This window comes from Miniopterus schreibersii (genome assembly GCF_964146895.1).
Source record: "Miniopterus schreibersii genome assembly, chromosome: 7".
NCBI classification, from domain to species: Eukaryota; Metazoa; Chordata; class Mammalia; order Chiroptera; family Miniopteridae; genus Miniopterus; species Miniopterus schreibersii.
Window position 1 is genome coordinate 82726336 of NC_138108.1, and position 18199 is coordinate 82744534.

The 18199-nt window shown below is 43.6% G+C and overlaps 1 protein-coding gene across 3 annotated transcripts in view; it reads right to left on the reverse strand.

Moving 5' to 3' along the window:
* Positions 1 to 16881, reverse strand: part of MAP3K2 (mitogen-activated protein kinase kinase kinase 2) — a 65914-nt gene extending 49033 nt beyond the window's left edge. For 2 of the 3 annotated variants that reach the window (XM_081143051.1, XM_081143054.1), the window contains exon 1: positions 16795 to 16881. The gene's annotated coding sequence lies outside the window, so the exon portion shown is untranslated. The remainder of the gene's footprint in view (positions 1 to 16794) is intronic. The other variant, XM_081143053.1, reaches the window with a different exon arrangement.
* Positions 16882 to 18199: the final 1318 nt, after the last annotated feature.

The following is an 18199-nucleotide window of genomic DNA, read 5'->3' on the forward strand; positions in this document are numbered from 1 at the left end:
AATGAACACAGAATGAACAAAAGAAATCAACCTTTGTGGTTTTAAGCCATTGAGATTTGGGGAGTATTGTTCAAAGCCTGTTCAGAAATGATATAGTCTGAAACTTAAGTTAAAATCACACTGAAAATTCCTAATGCTCATTCTGTTCATTAAAAAAAAAAAAAGTCAATTCTCTGAAGTACATTAAACTCTCCCGTACTACTTTCCCTCGATATCAGGAAAAAAGACACTTTCCATACCATTCATTTTAAATGTATTCTCAGCTTATTCTAACCCCACTGAGAAGTGTACATAATACAAAAAAAGAAATCATTCAGGTTTACCCGAGTATTTATCAGAACCCTTTGACTTAGTCATTATAATGGATGAGCAGTGAAAATATCTGACTTTGAGTGTGTTTTTAAATCAGATTCCAGTGCACGCATGCCCATGGAGAAGGCTGCATGGAATAAGAGCATGTACAGAACACCTGCTCTAACTAGAAGAGCCAGACAAAATCCCAAACTCTACTATGTGACTTTGAGCAAGAGTCTTTAAAAAAAAGTTTTTATTGATTTTAGAGAGAGAGGAAGGGAGAGGGAGAGAGAAGCATCTATGTGAGATAGCAACATCCATCGGCCGCCTCCTGCACACTCCCAACCCGGGCATGTGCCCTGACCTGGAATCAAACCAGTGACCTTTTGGTGCATGGGACAACACTCAACCAACTAAGCCACACCAGCCAGGGCCTGAACAAGAGCCTTAACATCTCTGAGCTTCAGTTTCCTCACCTGTAAAATTAAGATAATATATATGATCTACCATAGTTGCTGTGAAGCTAATGTGTGACGTTTCTGGCACATAATAGACAGATATTACGTCTTCCTTCCAAGATAGTTTGAGGTTTACAGAAAGTTGTGTGATATCTTCAATGCAGAAGACATGCCTTTATGAAACAAAAATGGAAAGCTGAAAGAGACACCAATCCAAGATGCAAAACAAGGTTGAGAGGAAAAAGAGATGGGCGAGATCAAGGACTGCCAAGACAATACTCAACTGCAGAATTAAAATACTCACAAGATGAAAATATTCCTAATGCATACTAGAGGCATAAAGAACACAACTGTCCATGTGACTATGGAGGTCAAACCCAAGAAGCTCTCCTAGAATGCAAAGTAACACAGCAAAGAGATGAAAATATTAAGAGACAATGACACACAAGAAGGATGGAGAATGGAGATCTAATCTAAAAACGACACACATTGCCAAGGAACCAGAACACAAAGAAAAAACAAAGGTACACACACAAGAAACTGAAGGAGCTGAAATAAAACTGAGATATTATGAACAGGTAGCTGACTCCTGCATTTAAATACCTGTTTAATACACACACCCACATACTCAAAAACAGAAGGCAAGAAAACAGTATTTTCCCTTATCCAACCTCCTTAAACCAATTTGGCAAATTAACCAACTTTCTCCATTCTCTCTATACAGTCTTCTGATAAACTGCTTAACGTTCACCACGACATAAGCTTATTTATTTTAAAATCCTTACCTGAGGATATGTTTTCGTTATTTTTAGAGAGAGAGGGAGGAAGGAAGAGAAACATCAAAGTGAGAGAAAAACATCCATCAGTTGCCTCCCGTATGCACTCCAATCTGGGCTTAAACCCACAACCCAGGTATGTGTATTCTAGAGGAGAAATTATTGGCCTGATAGCTCAAATTCCTAAGTTCCCAACACAAATCTACATGTTTCTGTGTGGATGCTTGATAAAGACTATTAATACTAGAGGAGGCCCCCATCCCTTATCTGCAGGGAACCCCAGGGGAAAAAAGTGGCCTCCCCTTTGTCTCAATGGAACACAATTTAGGTTGCTACCTGAATCTGCGTCCCCTGGCTGCAGCTCCTTTTGCTCAAGTGTTTTTATCCTTCATTACAATAGAAGATTAATTTTGGTTTACAGTAATAGTGGCCGTGGTGGGATCCAGACTGACTGTGCTCCAGTCCTAGTGCCATCATGGACTTATGCAAGGTACTGGCAAGAGACCACTGTTCTCTAAGGGCTCCTCCAGCAGTCCTAGCGATTGGTAGCAAGTCCTCCTGGATCCAAACAACCCTCTTGCTCAAGATTTTGGCCTTTATTTGAACATTTTCTTATTTCTTTTTCTGTTTGCCAGATTCCATTCATCTGAGTGGGAGATTCGGATTCAAGATTTCCAGTTCTCTTGTCTTCAAGTCAGAGATTTGGGTTTTGGTTTTTCCATCTCCACTTGTCTACAGGGGAGGGACCCTTCATTCAGGTAAGGGCTTAGTCCATAAGGATATTCTGACCAAGGAAGGGAGCCTTCATCCAATTTTGGGCTTGGTCCACAGTGGGAGATCTCATCCATAAGGCTCAGACTCAGCCCGATGCATAAAGTTTATGAGGACATGCACGCTGCTTACAGTGCACTCGAGGGGACGCCTGCATTAGGGAGTGCAAATGGGTAACCCATGTTAAATTGTAACTGGCTAGGTCTTTGGACAAGAATTACTGGGATTTACAGTGAAACTGGCCATTATGGGAAACTTTAGACCTCCCCAAGCTTGTTTTTCTCAAAGCTAAGTTAGAAAACTGCAGCTATAAAATAAAACTGAATGGTATAGCTATCTTAACGGTACACCTAGAGGCTTCCAATTGTATTCAGGACTCTAAGGCACATGAACAATCAAAAGAAGCAAAAATGGCACCTGAGGCTTCCTCTCCTCCCCCCACCGCACTACCTTCTTTGTCTCAGGACATGTGGCAGTAGACACCTTGTGCTCAGGCACAGCACGGCTCCAGGAAAATCTGCTCCTTTAAAAACCAGTCTCCTTCCAGCCTGAACTTTCTAACTTTAATGTGCAAATTAGCTTTCTATTTTTTTTATAAATTTATCTTTATTGTTGCAAGTATTACAGGTGTCCTATTTTCCCCCCAACTGACCCCCTCCACCTCGCTCCCACGCCCTCCACAGGCCTTCACCCCATTATTGTCTGTGTCCATGGGTTATGCACATGTGCATATAACTTCTTTGGTTAATCTCTTCCCACTCTCCATCCCCCTTCCCTCTTCCCTCTGAAATATGATCATCTGTCACATGTGTCAATGTCTCTGGATCTACTTAGTTCATGAAATTCTTTTGTTCATTAGCTTCTTATTAAAGAAGACCCTTCAACATTTCCTGTAGTGCTTGTCTGGTGGTGATGAACTCCTTTAGCTTTTCCTTGTCTGAGAAGTTCTTTATCTGACCTTCAATTCTAAATGACAGCTTTGCTGGGTAGAGTAATCTTGGTTGTAGTTCCATGTTTTTCATCACTTTGAATATTTCTTGCCACTCCCTTCTGGCCTGCAAAGTTTCTGTTGAGAAATCAGCTGACAGTCATATGGGTGCTCCCTTGTAGGTAATTAACTGCTTTTCTCTTGCTGCTTTTAAGATTCTCTCTTTGTCTTTAACCTTTGGCATTTTAATTATGATGTGTCTTGCTGTGGGCCTCTTTGGGTTCCTCTTGTTTGGGATGCTTCCTGGACTTGTAAGTCTATTTCTTTCCCCAGGTAGGGGAAGTTTTCTGTCATTATTTTTTCAAATAGGTTTTTAATTTCTTGCTCTCTTTCCTCTCCTTCTGGCACCCCAGTAATATGAATGTTGGGCCTCCTGAAGTTGTCCAGAGGCTCCTTATGCTATCTTCATATTTCTGGATTCTTTTTTCTTTTTGCTCTTCTGGTTGGGTGTTTGTTTCTTCATATTCCAAATTGCTGATTTGATTCTCAGCAACAGATCTACTCTGTTGATCTCCTGTAAATTATTCATTTCAGTTCGTGTAGCCTTCATTTCAAATTGGTTCTTTATTATGTCATCGATTTTCTCAATTATTTTCATCATACTCTTACTAATATCCTTGAGCATCCTTATAACCACTATTCTGAACTCTGTAACTGTGAGCTTGCTTGGATCTATTTCATTTAGTTCCTCTTCTAGAGATTTCTTCTGTTCTTTCCTTTGTGACATGTTTCTTTGCCTCTGCACTTTGGTTGCTTCCAGGTGTTTGTTTCTATGTATTAGGTAGAGCTGCTATGTCTCCTGGAATTTGTAGAGTGGCTTTGTGTAGTAGGTGTCCTGTAGGGTCCAGTGGCTAAGCCTCCCCAGTCACCTGAGCTGGGCCTTCTAGGTGCTCCCATGTGGGCTGTGCGCACTGTCCTGTTGTAGTTGAGCCTTGGTTGCTGCTGGTGTCACTGGGAGGATCTGACCCCCAGGCCAATCAGCTGTGAGGACCAGCTGCAACTATAGCCAGAGAGTTGCTGTGCTGGAGACACTCCTATGGAGCAGGATTTACTTTAGTGGAGTTTTGGTGGTCACCAACTGCATCCCTTGAGTGTGTCACTTGTGGATGTGGTAGGGTTGTAATCCAGCGTGGTCGAGTCTGACCACCAGGTGCACTGTCTCTGGGAACTCCAAAGTCAGCCTCTGCCTGTGCCTTGCCCAGGGCAACCCAGGATGAGCTACACAGCAAACTGTAGATGGCTGCTACTTCTGCTGGGCTTGGAGGTGTCCAGGAGAGGCCAAGCTATGAGCCAATGCAGGCTTCAGCTAGTGCCAGGCCTGGGGCCACTTATCGAGCCATATGGGGCCCACTGCTGCTTGAGAGATTTTAGGGAAGTCCTAAGCATAAGGCTCAAGAGGCCACTTGCAGAGAAAAGCCCCTGGAAATGGCTTGGATGAGCTTCCAAGTAGGGAGGGGCGGGGCCTCCGGGAATCATGGGGCGAGGCGAAAGGTGTGAGCCAGGTGTTGGCGATTCAAATATGGTGCCTGCCTGCCAGCTGTGTGTGGGGAGGACTCATCAAGGAGCAATGGCCTCTGCCAGCTCTTTTGCCTGGGAGAAAGCCACCCCTCCACCTCTTGCCCCAATTTCAGGCAGGTTGGTTCCTCCCCCCGAAGTGTCCCAGGTCCTTTCAGGCTGCTGCCGGGCACTGGGGCTCAGAGGGAGCGCGTCTGAGTGAGTCCATGCACGGGCCCTTTAAGAGGAGCTGCTGGGGCTCCTGCAGCCTCTCCAACCCTCACAGACAGTCCCCGCTGGTTTCACAGCCCAGAGTTGTGGGGACTTCTCTTCCTGGCCCTGGAGCCCTGGGCTGGGGGCCTGCTGTGGGGCTGGGACCCCTCCCTCCTCCGGGAAACCCCCACCGCCGAGATTCCCTCCCGGTTTACCCACAGCACCATGTGTGGGCCCGCGGCAGCGTCTCCCCTCCTACCACTCTTGGTGCTCCTTCAGCTCCCTGGTTGTGGGGCTTCTGTTCAGCCGGATTTCAGGAGGCTCTGAGTGATGGTGGTTCTGTATTTTAGTTGTAATTTTGATGTGGTGGCGGGAGGCAGCGAATGCAGCTGTTACCTACGCTGCCATCTTGTTTCTCTCTATTTCTTTTTGTTTGTGTTTGTCAGTAGGTCCACCTTAAGGACCACCCTTAAAAGAAAGGATCTCAAACCTCTCACAGACAATAGAATGTATTCTATGATTGATTACAAACTGATTTTTAAAACAGCTTTAAAGAAATTCTTATAGCATGCCAAGCTTCGATCATCTAAGCAAAACATTAACTTAGTCCATCTGTGAGAAACATAATTTGGATTGGTTATTGTCATAATTAGCTAGTTTATTAATATTAATAGTATGAAGAGAGCAGAGGGGAGTCCACCCAGACATTATAAACAGTCATCTGGGCAGCTTACCAGGAAGCTACAACTTCATGCTCCTCAGGGAACCACTGGTCCATTCCCTACAGATCACTGGGAGAAGGAATCAAACAAAGGGGGAGATGGGCACATGGGCACTGAAGTTGCGGTGACATAGGGAAGGTGCTTGCCTGTCACTCTAGCCTGGGAACAATGGATTGGCTAAGAGAGTGGAGCCACTGCAAGCACACAAAATCTTGGAAAGGTAAAACCCCCAAACAAAGAGTTCCTCTCTTGCCTTCTGGTTCCCCTTTACTCTCTTGGTTCAGCATTGACCTATGAACCAAGGAGGTCAGAGTTTGATTCCCAGTCAGGGTACATGCCCGGGTCGCGGGCTCGATCCCTAGTAGGCGGCTTGCAAGAGGCAACCAATTGATGGCTCTCTCTCATCATTGATGTTTTTCTCTCTCTCTCCCTCTCTTTCTCTCTGAAATTAATAAAAACATATTAAAATATACATATGTTTTCAGTAAAAGAAGGTATAAGGCATGGAAATGCATTTTTGAAGAATTAAAAGAAAACAGTTTACCCTAATTACATTGGTTATTTGTAAATGAGTAAGAAGAGACAAACTAAAGGGGACAAGAGCTGTAAGGTGTGTGGGGGGAAAAAATCTTTTCTTTATTGATTTTTTTTTTTTTTTTAGAAAGGGAGGAAAGGGAGGGAAGAGAGAGAGGTTTGTTGTTCCACTTACTGAGGCATCATTGGTTGATTTTTTTATGTGCCTGACGGGATCAAACCTGTTACCTTGGTGCATGAGGACGACCCCCTAACCGACTGAGCTGCCTGGCGAGGCAGGAAAGGAAACCTTGAGAAAGAAAGTTTAAGTGTGGTGAAGCAAAATATGATTAAAATGAATGTAAGTAAATTTAAATAACAAAAACTGATGCAAACTTAGAGTTTGATTCTTTCTCTGTGTTAAAATGACAATGTTTTCCTGTACTATTAGTATGCTCTTAATAAAAAACTATTAAAAAGAGGTTTTATATCTTACTAAAATTATGTCCTTTGCTCTGAGTCATCAAGTCTTTTATTAGGCAAACCTTAATTTTAAAAGAGCTAAATTTTGCTTCTAACCATTTAAATTTCTGTAATTGTTTGTAAAGTCTTTGTTAACAATTAAATGGGTAGCTGAAGTAAGGGAATCTCTTTACAAAAAGGGCAAATGAAACGAATGGCTTGCTTGAGGTTTGGAAAGTGGATTTTAATCCAGTTGCCCGTCTCAAGGCCAAGGTACTGGTGATGATTTGCTTGTATTCTCATTGGGTAGAAACATCCATGTGTTGAAGGGCCACAGCTGCAGCAGTTACTAAAATACCTCAAAAAAGCATATTCCCTGCTTGAAAAACCCCTCCAGAGCCCCACAGGAGTTTGGAGGCCACTTTATAAGACCAATGCTACACCAGTATGCAAAAGTTGGCCCACACTGCGGCATTCGGTTGTGCTTACTATCCCATCCTCTGGCTTTGTAGAACAACCCAAGAGATAGTCAAAGCTCAACTGGCAAAACTTGTTAAATCCTTGAATCTGCCTTGGCCTAAAGCCCTTCCCCTGGTATTGCTTAACCTGAGATCTATTTCCTTCGGTAAACACCAACTGTCCCTTTTAAAATCATTCTCAGAAAGCATGTAAGACTAGATTGGGGAATGTATGAACCTGCCTTAATTGACACCCTGTGACTTATTTTAAATAGCTTATCTTTGCATTTCCCTTGTACAAGGTGCTGTTTTGGAATCATATGCATTTTCCTTTGTTTCTGACGAGTCAATGAAACCAAATTTGTATGTCCTGGAAGGACAAAGTGCTGCTAGTCTATGAAAGGCACATCATTTTTAATGTGAATCATTCCTTTTATCTTGTTGGAAAAAAACTTAACTCATGTACTGATACTTGATCAGTTATTCAAGTAGAAAATACCTGTATTTCAACTGAGGTGATTTAGAGCAACATGGTAAGATAAAATCGACAACTAAAATAAACTGTTACATAGAATCTCCATGAAAATTTTAGAACGTGTACTGTCTTTTTTCCCAATACTTTAAACTAAAAAGTAGTTTCAAATATAAGAAAATTTCTTTCAGATAGAAGTAGTAATCTCAATAGTAGTCAGTCTGCCATCTTAGAAAATACCTTTTTCTTTTTTAAAAAAAAAAAAATCTTTATTGATTTCAGAGAGAGAAAGGGAGGGGAGAGAGAAACATCAATGATGAGACAGTCATTGATCGGCTGCCTCCTGCACACCCCCTACTGGGGATCCAGCCCACAACCCCGGCATGTGCCCTGACAGGGAATCGAACCTTGATCTCCTGGATCCTAGGTCAATGCTCAACCACTGAGCCATGCCCGGGCGGGCAAGAAAATAACTTTTCTTACTTCACTCTCAGGACTGTATTGAACAGTTTCAGTATTTGAAGATTACTTCCCTTGTGAGTTCCTTGTCTTCTACACCTCATGCCAATATTTCAAACTAAAATGCATCTTAATAATGTCAGATAGAATAAGCCTAACATGTTTTTAAAAACCTGTCAGTATGGATAACATTTAATGTAATTTTTAAAATTTATGAGTCCATAAATTGTATTATTGAAGTTAAAGTGTGCATATGATTAATCGGTGTTTTTTTGAGGCATAAAGAGAGAAAAATTTCCTTTTTAAATAAAGGAAAGAAATGAGGCCTGGTGCTATTTACTAAGAAATTTTAACTTGATAGAAAAGACCAAACTGTTATCTGACAATTAGGAAAGAGTCTGTCTTCACTGGCCGTTGGTCTTAACTTCTTAATTTCTGATCCAGAAATGTTTCAACCAGAGACATAGCTTCAGGTAACAGAATTATTCTGGAACCTAGAAAATTCGATTCACTGGATCCTTTGGCCTACCTTAGCCTAAACATTGCAATGAAACTAATACCAGATTTATGAGAATGGATAAAAATGATAGAGAAATTGAATTGCTCCCTTCCTGTCTCTGAAAGTATGGGTCTTTACCCTTATAAATTTGAGCTGTTTATGTAACTGATATAATCTGACATACATTAGTACTATGTTCGTAAGTATTTTATTTTATTAACCATTACTCTTTCACAAACAGCCAGCTGTGTGGTAAACTGATTATTATGTCTCTCTGTAAATTTGAGTATGATTCTTGTGCTTCTGTGGATGTTAGTACTTCTTAATTCCGACACTAGTTAATAAATCCAGTTGTATATAAAAAAAAAAAAAAAATCCAGTTGTATAATTTTAAATACCATCAATTCAAAGCACGTAAGACAAGGTTTAAAAAAAAAGACTAGGTTTTTTTAGCTCCAATTTCCATCAGTCCCATTCCTTTTAACTCTTCTCAGATGTAGCTGAATCTCGATCATTCCAAGATGGCAGGTTGATTTTGAGATTAACATGGGAGCAGTCACTTCCTTAGAACTGTGGGCTCATGAACTGGCCTTGGCACAGCTCAATTAGATACAGTGATGTAAAACCTGAGCAGAACAGTAACAGAACAGCCCGCTCAGCTGCTGGAGCCCTCAGAGCTCAAAGACCTTCACACCTCCTGGCCCTAGTCCTCCACACAGAGTTGCCTTAGATTATTTGCTCAAAGCCCAATGCCGTACCTGGTCAAATATCTCTTTCCAGGTAGAATTAAAAACAACCAACCTTCTTACACTCATAAAATCTCTTAAGGGACATTCCACTTTTGCGACGAGTTAGGTTAGGGCTTATTTTTCCGTTGGCTCCCAACTGGGCTCAGGGCTTTTTTAAAGCCTAGATTGCAAAGTGTCCTACTCCCATGGTTTTAGTGTGTTTAATGTAGCTCATTGTCAAGCTGTTGTTCTGCATAACCAGAGGTCTAAAACTCCCTATAAAGACTCAGGTTGGTGGCTGCACCAAGAACAGAAGTGATACACCAAGTCGCTACCTCCTTGAATTTAGAATGACCTGAACTCTTCCTCTGCTGTCAATAAACTGCTTGAATATGTATCTGGGTCGAGAAGACACAGGCTAGCCCCGGCCAGGGGCTCAGTTGGTTGGAGTGTCGTCCCCTGCACCAAAAAGGTTGTGGGTTCCATTCAGAGTAAGGGCACATGGCTAGGTTGCAGATTCAGTCAAGAGGCAATGTATCTCTCTCACCTCTCTCTCTTTCCCTTCCTCTTGGGAGGGGGGGAAAAAGATACAGGCTAACTAGACTGGTAAGTATAACTGTCTTTTGCCAACTGCTCTTGATTTACCCAATGTTTGCAGAATTAATGCCTGAATCTATTTTTCAACTCCTTTTATACTGTTTATTCCAGAGATTTACAGGACAACGTTGCTAATGCCTCACTAATTCAATGCCTCATGGCAAAATCTGTCTCATAAACCTTCCAGGTTTAACAGGTACCTGATGAACCTCTTAAAGGTAAGTGGCCCTAGTTGCTCAATTGGCGTTAGCCCAACCTCAGGAATACCACCGAGGGACTAGATAAACCAATAGCGGTAGCCAAACCACTCCAGTGCCAACATGGAACAACACACACCTAAGAAAAACATGATCGATTATCAACACTATTTACCAACAAGTTTCTACAGAAAGGGGGAAATATGGACCCCAAGAAGATTCACTTGATGTGAACCCTGAGAAGGAATTTATCTGCTGGGATGAGCTCTCGGTGGTCCACAGAGGAGCCACATTTTATGAATAATAAGAGCCTAGTGGCCATTTGCTGACAGGGGCTTCTCACTTACTGTAATGGAAAGAACCTCAGATGAGCCATCGGCTTCCCACAAGATGCTCACTGTTTACATCTTTCTACCAGTGGACTGAGACCTGTCCCATCCGATCAGAACTGCACAATCTGGTACCTCATTTACATAAAACAGACCTAATTGAGAACCTGGGAGGGAACTTTCACTATAAAAGGCGGCCTCCCCTTGTCTCAGTGGAACACCATTCAGGCTGCTACCTGAATCTGTATCCTAGGCTCCAGCTCCTTTTGTTCAAATAAATGCTTATTTTCATTACAGTCTAGAATTAATTTTGGTTTACACCTGTGGAGACTACAGGAGATTTCCACAATAACTGATAATGTTTTTTGAACTCTTATCATGTTAGGCACATACTAACCATATTATCTCATTTAAACCTCATAGAAACCTATGCATTAGGTACTATTATCTCTGTTTTACAGATGGGAAAGTGAGGCTGAGAGAGGTTAAACAGCAGAGCTGGGCTCACATTCAGATCTAACTCCCAAGTTCACACTTTTAAGTGTTTACTACTTTTATTTTCTTCCTTACCGTTTCTGCACTTAATGTGTGTTTTCAACAGAACAATCACAATCAGTTAATGTGTTTGGTAATTTAGTTACCTTAGTTCAACTGTTGCTTGTCTTCAAGGCCTTCTGAAAGTGCTCTCCCCGCAGGAGCACACTGTAGGTACTCCATGAAGGGTAATTGTACTTTGGTAAAGCAACTCTAAGCTTCTGGTTGCCCTGATGAAGCAGAGACAGCATGGTACAGCTGTTCAGAGCAGATTCTGGAGCCAGGCTGCCTGCATTCAAGTCGCAGCTCCATCACACACAAGTGTGAACATGGGCAAGATACTTACTGTCTCTGTGTTTCAGTTCCCTCATCTGTAATATGGGTATAATAATAGTAACAATGAATTAAGTAATAATTCATTGGGTTGCTAATAAGGATTAAATAAATATCTTTAAAGTAGTGCTTAAAGCAGTGCCTAGAATGCAGAAATTGTTTTAAGTTTGCTAAATAAAATGAATAATACTGGGAGAGAACAAAGAAAACCAATAAATTAAAGAAACAAACAAATACTTTTGTAAATCGTCAGTGATTTACAAATCAGCATCACCTTTTAAGAATCTTGGAACAGCCCCAGCCAGCTTGCTTGTGGTTAGAGCGTCGGCCCACAGACTGAACGGTGCTCAATTCACTACTACCTGCCAAGGGCAAGTACCTCAGTTGCAGGCACGATCCCTGGCCCTGGTCAGGAGGCAACCAATTGATGTGTCTCACATCAATGTTCCTCTCTCTCTCCCCCTTCCACTCTGAAAAGCAATGGAAAAAATATCCTCTAGTGAGGGTTTTAAAAAAGCATCTTGAAACACTGTAAAGGATGGTCTCTTCTGTTTATCAATTCTCTATTTGATAAACATTTGGCTCCAAGCACTGTTCTAGGTGTTAGGGAACCTAATCAAGAACACACGGCCTCTGTCCTTGAAGAGCTAACTTCCTAGTGGAGACACAAAGATGATGGTAGTACAATTTGGTTAGTACCAGCGCAGGGCTCTAGGAGCATGTGGCTGAGGCAGTGGCCATCAGGGTAATACGGGAATTATCAAAAAAAGATAGATAGCCCGGCCGGGTGTGGCTCAGTGGTTGAGCGTCCACCTAGGATCCAGGCGATCAGGGTTCGATTCCGGGTCAGGGCACATGCCCAGGTTGCGGGCTCGATCCCCAGTTGGGGGTGTGCAGGAGGCAGCCAATCAATGACTCATCATTGATGTTTCTATCTCTCTCTCTCCCTCTCATTTCCTCTCTCTGAAATCAATAAAGATATATTATAAAAAAAAAAAGACAGATAAAAATCACACCTTAAACTATTCTTCTGGTTTGTCATTATTAATTATTAAAGTCCACACTAAATGACTACTTGCACAAATGGGAGAAAAAATACCATTAGAAATAACTTCCAAAGTTTACAAACCACACTGTGCTTTTTAAATTTATGGTACTATGAATCCCAAACAAAACACTCTTGAGCACATTTGGGAAAGGCAACCTGCTAGTTACAGGAGGGACTCCAAAGATTCTATTCCTATCCTCCTGTCAACTGGGGAGACAAAATATAACCAAAAAATTAAGAAACAATCTAAGAGTGAAGTAACAATAAAGGCAACAATTTGAGATGTTACAAAGAAATCAGGTCATTTTAACCACCATGAGAAATGAAGTCAACAAATCTCAGGGATATCCCAGACAAAAGACAAGTTATACAGACACATTTCTTACAACTATGTGTGTATATAGATATAGAGATATACCTCACACAACACTTGAGGATAAGAAAAAGGTTTTCTGTTTCCACATATACAGTCCATCCTGATTTACAAAAGATGTGTTTCATTAATTAAATGTTATTAATGAGACAATGTGCTAGTTAAGTAAATCCTATTATGAACTCTTCTTTTAAAACAATCACCTACCAAATGTCAGTTGATGAGTTGGGAAATAAATTCAACTTTATATTAAATGTATTTGATTTGTGTCTATCTGGCTTAATTAAAATGAGGTTCACCTCTAAATGTAATCAACACGCTTCATTATCAGAAATAATGATAATGATAATTCTGATAATGTTTACTAACATTATAAAATGAGAACAGAGTGACATTAAAAAAAACTTATAGCCCGGCCGGACGTGGCTCAGCAGTTGAGCATCGACCTAGGATCCAGGCGATCAGGGTTCGATTCCCAGTCAGGGCACATGCCCGGTTGCGGGCTTGATCAATGACTCTCTCATCATTGATGTTTCTATCTCTCTTTCTCCCTCTCCTTTCCTCTCTCTGAAATCAATAAAGATATATTTTTTTAAAAAATAAAAAAATAAATAAAAATTAAAAAAACTTACAATTCTTGAACTTCACACAGTGGTAGAATTAGGACAATTAAGATCTTCTAACTCTTAATCCAGTGCTCCTTCCATTACACCAGAAAATGGACAGTTTTCTCAAAGTGGTTTTTAGTAAATCCACTCTTCCTTTATTATATTTCTGCTAATTTCTGTGCAACAAATACTGGCTAAGGAAAACTTAAAAGAAACACACTCCAAGTGAGGAGAATGCAGGGAAAAAAACAGCATTGAATTTTTCCCATTTTCCTCAAGTAAGCCTTTTTATTTATTTATGCATAATAGGAGACAACTTAAATTCATAATTAAAAATCCACAAAATCAGAATCTGCTTAATACATATAGCAGCACTGGATATTTTACAAAATCATTTTGTTTCTATCTACAGACCAACAAACGATTGTTAACACTGAAATTTCAAAAGTTAGCTTGCCTGGTTGTGGTGGCTAAGCAGTTGAGCATCCACTTATGATCCAGGAGATCTGGGTTTGATTCCTGGTCAGGGCACATGCCCAAGTTTCCAGCTCAATCCCGGTGGGAGGCATGCAGGAGGCAGCCGATCAATGACTCTCTCTCATCACTGATGTTTCTATCTCTCTCTCCCTCTCCCTTCCTCTCTCTGAAATCAATAAAGATATATTTTTAAAAAATAAGTAAATAAATAAATAAATAAATAAATAAATAAATAAATAAATAAATAAAAGTTAGCTTTACAAGGATGAGCAATAGATGCTACAACTCTTAGGTGAAAGATTATTGGAGAAGAGGCTAGCACTACAGTGCTAATTTATCATGCCACAGATTATGTGCTAACCACAGTGGAGAAAAACTACTTTACCCCCATAGCCAAGTGATCAAACTCAGCATTACAAATAACAGGACTTGGTAGTATATGTCTCCTGATGGGAAGCAATATGAAGGACACAGCATCACTTAGTAATTATTTTTGCCAAAAATATTTAATTTGAAACTAATCAACCCTTTAAACCTAGATTACAGTCAGCTAATAAAAGGGGGAATAGAGGAACACTCTAAATGATACCAGGAAGGGGGGAGGGGTGTCAGACAAATCAAGAGTGTGACTCATTTCATTCAACACGCTTGATCACTTTAAAAACTCATATTTTAAAAGTGTGAGGCTGTTCTAGATTAGAAGTGATCAGAGATTTAACAACCAAATGCAGTGAATAAACCTTTATTGGAATCCTGGTTTGATGGGATTGGGTGTAAAAAGTCATAGTAGACCTTTCAGTACAAATGGAGGTACTTAAATATGGATGAATATTAGATTACATTAAGGAATTAGCAATAAGAAACTATTAACTAATTATCAATAATATTAACTAAGAAAATTAAAAATAAGGGTATTAAAAAATAAATAAATAAATAAATGATAAAAATAATAAAAAAATAAAAATAAGGGTATTTTGTATATATAAGAAAATGTCCTTATTTTTGAAGATGCATGCTGACATATTGAGGCATAAAGTATCATGATGTCTATAGCTTAGTTTCAAACAGTTCAGCCAAAAATAATATACATTTATTTATAGATAAAGCAAACACAAAAAGATGGCAACAAATATTGAATCTAGAAGGTCATCATATGGATGTTCACTATTACCAATTTTCTGTATGACTCAAATAGTTTCATAATAAAGGGGGGGGCGGGGGCTAGAGAGCACCCCTTTTACAAAGGGAAGAAGAAAAAAACCTAAAACCAAAGCTGTGGGAACTGTCAAGAACCAAATATGACTTCATTTTTAGCATCTGTTAAATACAGTTTACCCCTTTGGTAGCAAAGGTTAACTAGGAATGAAAGCTCCACCTAAAACACTGCTTAAAAGATTGAGTCTGCAATGTAATCCAATTATTTGAGATAAGCCTTTAACTGCTAGTTCTCAAAAGAGACACATGGAGAACTTGACCAGAAAACCATTCTTTAATGGTATCGTATTCAACATAATTCAACAAGGCTCAACAGGCTTCTATTTTAACCAAACGACAAGTCAGTCTGTGAACCATCCACATGTTAACTCTGTAACTGGATATTCCATTCAACTACAAATTTTCTTAAACCTGGTAATAGACTAGAGGAAATTATACAGTACTGTAACTGTGCATTAATAGAGTTCTTTAACATTTGCAACTATGCATAAAGCAACTACTCAAAGAAATTTATCAACACTTTCTTCTGTAAAAAGAAACATAAAGGCTCTTTACTTTTTCACTAACCATAACCAAAGAAATAATACAGGCCAATGCTAAAATGAGAATTGGTAGGTAGCTTATAAACACTGATTAGTGGCTACACAAATGAGGGGGGGAAATCACACCATTAAAATGTAACTTTCTGCAATATTCTATACATTTTTGACACTCAGAAATATTGCATAAGACTACAAAAATTACCAAGAGTGTTGCCATTGCCACATAATCCAGCAACAAATTTTGCAATAAGGAAATATCAAGCACATAACCCAACTACAAGTTCCCTGTATGCATCAAGAATAAAATGCACAACTAAAATTGTAACTTTTCAAGAAATATGCAGTTTTACCAACTATATTTCTTCCTTTTGGTAAGAGGGGAACTTTTTTCTCTTCAGTCCTATTGCAAAAAAGATAAAGGTGCTGGTACCAACCTTTAAAAATAATAATCTTTTTTAATACTCATCCGAGGATATGTTTTTTATTGATTTTAGAGAGAGAGGGAGGGAGAGGGAGGAAGACAGGGAGACAGACATCGACGTGAAAGAGAAACATGAAACATCCACTGGTTGCCTCCCACCCGCGCCCGACGGGGAGAAGCACCCCGCGCCCCGCCGAGCCCGGCCGGAAACGAGCCCGCGACCCTCGGCGCCCGGGGACCCCGCGACCCTCGGCGCCCGGGGACCCCGCGCCGCGCCGCCAGGGCTCGGTCGCTTTGACTCAGGCCAAGAAATGACTGGGCGAGGCTGCGGCAAAACACTCCAGTCTACGACGGGGGCAAATAAACTACGTCTACCTACATATTACGAATTTACTCCCGGGAAGAAACTAAACTCTCCAGCTAGTCTTATTTTCCTTAAATATTTATTTTTGCAAGACGCAGAAATACAGTTCAACAGAAAAGTCATCATATTCGAACCAAGGCTTCCCAGATCACCAGCTGCATGACCTCGGTCAACTTCCTGGGCCTGTGCCTCAACCTGTCATCCGTGAAATGGGAAACACGACCCTCGCTGGGCTGAGGCGACCGGGAGACAGACCCGCGACAGCCCCGGCGCGCAGCGGCCGTGCGGGCAGCCGGGCAGGGCCCGCGCCGGGCGGCGCCAGACCCGCACCCCCCGCTCCCCCAGGTGAGATCGCCGCCGCCCAGGGACCCCGCAGAGGACGTGCCCAACACCCCAAACCCAGCCGCCCCTCGCGTGCGCGCGCCCCACCCCCACCCCCAGGCACGTACCGGCCGCGCCGCGGGACGTGGGGACCCGCAGGCCCGAAGAGTGGCCTCCGCCGGCCTCTTCACCCGCCCCTCCGCCCCGCGCGGCCTGTCACCCCGCCCCCCGGTCGGGGGAGGCCGCCGGCCCGGGGGCCCGAGGGGCGCGCGGAGTCGGGCGCGGGCCGGGGGGCCGGACGCGTCCCTCCTTCACATGGAGTCCGGCCAAGCCGGGCGGCGGGCGCGGGGGATCGGGGCCGCTCTTCGCCCCTCGGGCCCGCGGGGAGCTGGGCAGGAAAGAAGGAAGCCGCGGGCCGGGCGCCGCCAGACGCCGGAGGAGGGGGCAGTGCCGACTGCTCGGCCGGGGCTGCGGCGCCTCCGGGTCGTCGTCCTCGTCGTCGCCGCGCGAGCCGGGCGACTCCGACGCCGCACTCAGCGGCCACACCGCCCTAGCCTGCGCCGCCGCGGAGGGCAGCCCCGCCGCCACTACACACGGGCCCGTGACGTCGGGCGTAGCGCGGCCCACGTCACGACCGGCTTGCTCGGGCGCGCGCAGCCCGCCTCCCGCCCGAGTGCGCACGCCCGCTGCCTCCGCGCGCGCCGCGGGGGCGGGAGGCCCGGCCCGGCGCTCCGAGGCCGCTCCCAGCAGCCTTTTCCGCCCGAGCGCGCACGCGCACGCGCCGCCGGCCGCCCGCGCCTGCGGGTTGCAGAGCGCTCAGGCTTCGAAGCGGGTCCCGAAAAGCGTCCCGCGTGGGCGGCCGGCGGCGTTGGGGGCCGCGGGCGGCGTCGCGAGGGCTGGCAGGCCGTTTGCCCGCGAAGAACCCCCGCCTCTTAATTTTTGGATCTCGTATCAGAGTTTTTTCCTGAAGGACTTAGAAACTCGTCGGCCTGTCGCTTAACCGTAAGCCACGCCCCTGGAGCCGGGCCTGATCCGCGCGGCTCCGTCCGTCCCCTCTGCGCAGGGGACCGAGGGGACCTGGTCCCGAGCGCGGCGTGGCCGCCGCCCCAGAGCTGGCGGCGGCGCTCGAGCGGAATCTCACGGCGTCCTTCCTCGGCCCTCGGCCGGCGCCCACGGCCTGACCTCATCTTCTCCGATCCAAAAAGCACCTCTCCCTCCACGGTCTCCCTTCCGAAAATACCCCTGGCCTTCCAGGGGCGTCCCACCCCGTCCTGCCTGTTGCCCACGGCTGCAGGCCAGCGGCGGAGGTGAGGGGGGCCCGGCCGGGAGCGGCGCCAGCACCCCGAGCCCCGTCGAGGAACGTCAGGACATCTGCGTCTCCTTCCGGGAATTTAAAAAAATATTTTGATTGACTTTAGAGAAAGAGGAAGGGAGAGAGAAAGAAAGATTTGTTGTTCCACTTATTTATGCGTTCACTGGATGCTTCTGGTCTGTGCCCTGGCCCCCGGGAGCTGAGCAAAGCCCTAGCCGAGG